The 6,000-nt window shown below is 32.3% G+C and overlaps 1 long non-coding RNA gene across 1 annotated transcript in view; it reads right to left on the bottom strand.

Annotated features, from left to right (window-relative positions):
* Positions 1 to 242: 242 nt before the first annotated feature.
* The window catches only part of LOC136036905 (uncharacterized), a 59,874-nt gene continuing 54,116 nt past the window's right edge, over positions 243 to 6,000 (bottom strand). Inside the window, exon 2 of the long non-coding RNA XR_010619823.1 lies at positions 243 to 2,933. This is a non-coding gene — a long non-coding RNA (uncharacterized LOC136036905). The remainder of the gene's footprint in view (positions 2,934 to 6,000) is intronic.

Raw genomic sequence — 6,000 nt, 5'->3', positions numbered from 1 at the left:
TATATATATATATTATGGCATCTTCACTTAGCCAATTTAATAAAGAGGGTTCAATTGCACTGTTCTTGATGCTTCAATTTCAAAAATTGCATTCCGTTTTTGTTAATTTCAGTATGTCTCAGCCTGACATGTTTCCAAAAGTGTAAGTCCGTATAAGCTTTTTTCAGTAGTTTTTTTAGAGCCAAGACCCCCTGATACTGCTAATTACTAGGATTATTCACATGAAAATAATAAAAATTACAGCTAATGTAAAATTATAATTAACAGAAATGGATTTACATATTTACAAACGACACCGAGCAAAAATCACTACAAGCACTATAAATATAAGTAGTAATGCATTGCCACTTAAATGTTATGACATTTACCGAATGAGCTACATGTAAGTCATAAAAAAGTACATACAAACATAAAAGCTTAAAAATAGCATTTTTTGGCTTACATTTTACCAATTTTGGGGCAAAAATGCAGCTCGGTAATTTCTTGTCCTAAAATCGTCATATTAAGCAAAAAGATCCACATTCGTTTTGATTTGGCATACAATTTATTAGATTTTTTATCTTCCTTTTTTATGGATATACTGAATCTGTAATGCGCACTGTTTCTGTTTTTAAAATTTCGAACCCTAAAATTTATGTAAAAACCAAGTGGTTCCAAGGAAAAAACTACGAAAAGACATCAGAACAGTTCCTTAAGATGATGAGCAAATCCTAATTGCATTAGATAATTTATTGTTCAGTTTTGATATCAAAAGATCCCTTTACAAGTTTGGTGGAAGCCATGACATTTTTGCAATACTTATTATAAAACCTTTATACCAGATGCCTTATACCATCAGAAAATTATTACGCAACGGAAACTTGACTAAGATAATCTATGCCTTAACTTCCTGTTTATTTTTATATTTTTTTAAGAAACAGTAGAATTTTTCTTTCAATAGAAACGACATTCAATAATAATAATAATAATAATAATAAAAAGAAAAAAAAGTAGATTAAGTTTTGTGCAAAAAATGTCAAAAAATTGTCAAAAAGTCAAAGATGTTTATTTTAATCTTGGGGAATTTCGAATGCTATTTATTATTATGTAATTTAGGAATAGAAGACACCTATATTTTGGGCAATGGTGTGTAATTCTCATAAAAGTAATATTGAAGAAGTCCCCAGAAGATGTAAAGGTATAAACTGAACAAAATAAAGTAAGCAACAGAGTAAAAAATGAAATAAAAAGACAATTAAAAATAAAACAAAGAATAAAATAAGGTAAAAAGGTGGTAAACTGAATTAATTAGTTTATTGTTACACGCCACTGGTATAGACAATAGGCAATGGCATTGTAGGTTAATTTATTCTCTAGTTTAATTTTAAAAGTTTCGATACAATTTGCTATTTTTTGGAAAATTTTAGTGTCTGTGTGCTCATTCATTTTATATCTGTGGAAAATTGAAGTTCTAAGGATCTTAAATTGTCCTTTTAACGGAATAACGAAAAAATAAAAGTATTCCCTCGATGCAGGGATTCCTCCATATTTTATACATTCTTGTAAATTGGGATATTTTTATATAATATGCTTTTCTGCAGTTTAAGTTTAATCAATATTTTTTATGACGGATTATTGAGGGAGTTGATCTCTTTCCTTTGTTTTAGATTATATTTCGCACAAGATGGCAACAAGTCATACAGCCAAAATACTAATAATGACAATAAAAACAGCCTTGGCTGAATTTTTATGAGGTAATGAAGCTAAGACACTATCAAAAATTTTTCCACTTTTTCTGGATTTAGTCCGATCAATATTTTATCGACGAATTTTTGAGTGAGTTAATTTCTTTCCTTTGTCTTACAAAAACTATAATGGTTATTAGTCAATCTTGGCTGAATCTTTGTGAGGTAATGAAGCTAAGACTATCATTTTTTTCATATTTTGACTATGATTAATATTTTATCGCTGAGTTTTTGAGCGAGTAAAATTTATTTTCTTTGTGTTACAGTAGGCCTATATGTCACTGTATACACAGTATTTCATTAACTGTATACAAAAAATTCCTCATTATCTTCTACGTTTATATATTATCAATGAGTGTGCTAATTTTGTTTAATAGTGTTAAAATTTGTCATGTTTTCTAAAACAATTTAATAGCATATTGCCTCAAATTTAATCTCCATGATTTATTTACTTTGTACGTGGGTAAAACCCTAATTGTAAATAAATAAACATGAACATTCGACAGGACCGAAAAAAAACTTTTGAAATTTTTTTGGTAAGGTTATTTGTTTGAAAAGGGTATAAAACACAAATTATAAGTTTATAAAATTGTCCTTTAGATATGACAAAAAAGGAAAAAAAAACAAAACACTTTGTGCAAGGACTCGTGGGAAAGTGATTGGTATGGTCACTTAGTTTGGGGAAGGTCTAAAATGTTTTCAAAAAAACAATTTTGCGCGATATAGTCTAAATTTTTGTCTGAAGTTGTTCCTTTATTTCATATGCGTGTAAACCGTATTTTGGCAACAAATATATTCTTTTAATGCATAAATTTTTTTCTATACAAGGGCCAATATTTGTAGTACATAATAATGTCCATTGTCCTTTCAATACGACCGAAAAATGAAATTATCAGGCAAAAATTAAAAACTTAAAAATACTAAAAATACTTGAGTACTCGCCACCCTAGACTGTATAGCAAGTTAAAACAAGATTGTCTTACGCAAAGGCAAAATTAAAACATAAAAGGAATAAAGATTATCACAAGCAGCAGAATTTCCTATCAACGAATCTGAATAATTAAGGCAGGTTCCTATCACAATAAGAAAAATGGCTGTCAGAAATCCCAGTCAATCACCAATGCGTATTAAGCCAAAAAAGCAATTCCCTGATGTGAAGTTGATCCGTCGTCCAAGCTGAAGGAGTCGAATGTAAATGACATCACCAGCCTGTAAGAGCATTCTTTAATTTTATAACGACATAAACACCACTTTTCAAACACAGAAGGGGCGAGCTAAATACATAAATTTTACGTCGAATGGTCTTTGTTAGTGCCGACACTTTTTTTCGCTTGAAAATTCATTTAGGCAATAATTACGCTTTACAAAAAGTCCCACTGGTGAATAGGTAACGTTCATATGGCAAAAAAATTCATCCTCAGTTCCCATTGATAGTTAAAGTTAGAGAATTAAAATGAAATGGTACAAGTAAATTTATACACCTCAGGAATAAAAGGTTGCAGAACCAGACATGACTGAAATTTCTTTGTCCGTTGCTAGAAGTTTTGTTAATTAGATCCTAATTAATACAATATAAATAATTAAAACAAAATACAACTCAAGCCAACGGAAAAACTTTAGAAGTGGTTTTAATTTGAAAGAAAATGATGATTTTATAAGGTTTTTTAAAGGCCACGAATTTGTCTTTCGTTTTGAATAGATGTCGTACCGTCTATTCCTCTGTCACCAAAGAAAAAGCATCACCTTCGTAACTTCTCTATCTAATAAACAACAGGGGCCTATCCCTGTTGGGACTCTATTTGTTTCGTAATAATACCTTCCTGGAAAATGGTTTGAGCTCTAGGCCCATTTATTCGTTATTATTAAAAAAGATCGTTATGATAAGCAGAGAAGCAGGAGAAACAGGTACTAAACACGTTCTCAGCTTTAATTAAGGCTGAAGATTCATTTTTGGGAGTGATTTGTCATCCTTGAACACTAGGTCTAAGTCTGCACCCACTGCCGAGTTTTCGTTCTTTTTAAACCTATGTTCATCATAAAATAATGGCAAGTCGAAATCTCTACCCAGGTATTGTGTTTTAAATTATACTTCATACTATTAGGCCAAAAATATAAATACAAACAACTATAATTAGCCAAAGTAAAAGTTTCCTAGTAGTATATAGCTTGGATGTGGAACCAAAAGGGTTTTTAAAGGGTGTTGACCTATGTCTTAAACTTTCTTTTACAAAGATTCTAGTATTTGCTATTCTAAGTTTCACAGAATATTATTTAAAAAATTTCAATTTCTGTACATTGTCACCTTTTGGGAGTACAGAAACGACGATTATACAGTGTTGGGTGATATTGGACATTGACATATCAAAAAAAAAAAAAAAAAAATACCCATCCACTGGTGAACGTACAGTAGTAAAGATTCAAAATTGTAAAAGTTTCCGCAAATGGCCGAAAAGGATAACGCATTTCACTAACTAAAGACATGCCACATTTCACATCCACAAAGATTCTAATATTAGCTATTCTAAGTTTCACAGAATATTCTTTAAAAAATTTCAATTTCTATAAATTGTCACCTTTTGAGAGTGCAGAAGCGACGATCATACATTGTTTAAAATGATTACAAAGTTTCCTGCGTGTATTCTGTTCAGGACTTCCACTTCTCATGTTTTCCCATGAGATCTCATGTTTTCGGAAGATTTCTCACGGGAAAAAATTTGTCTCATGTTCTCATGTTTTTCTCATGTTTTTTCTCACATTTTTTTAGATATTCAGGTTTTTTTCTCATGTTTACCTTCATTCAATATAATCTCCCGATTTCTGTTGATTTGAGCTGTGTCCAACTTGAAGTTTACGATCTTTCGCAATTTTCTGGCAAACTGCAAAATATGTCTTTATTGTCCGTAAAAGGGGAATTTCAATCCCGCGAACCTTAATTAATGACTTAGTCGGCAGCTTGTCCTGTGACTCATCACTGTTGTGTTCGAAAAAGGGTCGATTTGATTTGATTCTTAGTTCATAACTTCATCTGATCTGACCAGATCAGGTTCACTGGATACTTTGCGTAGAATAAGAACGTGGTTTACCTTACGCGAAACGTTTTTTTTTAGGGTAAATGCCAAGTTTACTGGAACTGGATAATTATACATGCCTGCACGTGTGAAACCCAAGAAATAGGCAACTGACCTCTTCTAAGGGGTTAGGCAGCTTTTATACTTCTATTATCTGTTTCTTTACCAAAATAACATGTTTTAACTTGAAACCAGTTCTTAACCTGTTGCCAGTTCAAAAATTCTATAGTACAAATTCGAATACACTATTCTTACGGATCTTATAGACATTTGGAATTTGTCAGACAAATAGCCTAGTCTATATCAAAATAATGATTTCAATTGCCAGTAAAATCGGCTTCACAATATAGGAGGATGGCTTTTAAGATGTAGGCCAAAGCAGGCCATACCAAATCTGTTTTCAAAGTGTCGATATGTTTAAATTTTAAGTCACTGTGTTCAAAGTGTATTAAAAGTGTATTATTTTGCTTTTCAAAGTGTGTTATTTTGGTCTGTTTTGGGGAGACCAGAAATCTCGAAAAACGGTTAGAATGGAGGGATCGGTGCATCAAGGACCCGATCAAACTTACTTGTAAATAAAATTTTACTGGGTCCAATAGTCGTGGGGGAAGTGGAGGAAGGTGGAATCTGGAATATTGAGCCATGCATAAATTTGGAACAGGTGATCGGGGGTACAGTCCCCCTCATCTTTTTCCGGAATTTTCCGAAATTCCGGAAGCCTGCAAGTTCAAAAGCCCTTTTTTTCCGGATTATTTTGACATACTTTTGGACCGGTTCATATTCCTGATACAAGAAGAAGAATAAAATAAGACCTTCCAGACCGAAGAGCCTCTTATGTTCAAACTCAAAATGGAAACGGAAGGGTTGCTTCGTACTTTTGCTTCTTCTTTCATGTTATCCAATCAAATCAAAGGATCTGATATAACGTGTTTGGATGTAAGCACTGAAATTGGATACTTGCCAATTAAGGATATCTATATTGGCTTTAAGGCAGCTACAATTCTTCGAGAGTATGTCGAAGAAAGGAACCTCATATACGAGGATGCTAATGTTCAAACTGTTCTCAGAACAGCAAGGGAGTTCTACCAGGAGTTTATTAATCAAGTGCAGATTAGGTTTGATTTTTCAGCACCTATATTTAAGCACTTGGTCATGCTTGAACCATGTAAGGCTGCAAACATGGAACCACCTACGCTGCTACCGTTCTT

The sequence above is a fragment of the Artemia franciscana genome, chromosome 16 (assembly GCF_032884065.1).
Source record: "Artemia franciscana chromosome 16, ASM3288406v1, whole genome shotgun sequence".
NCBI lineage: Eukaryota > Metazoa > Arthropoda > Branchiopoda > Anostraca > Artemiidae > Artemia > Artemia franciscana.
Note: the sequence above shows the minus strand (reverse complement) of the source record. Positions and strands in the feature narration are given on the sequence as shown.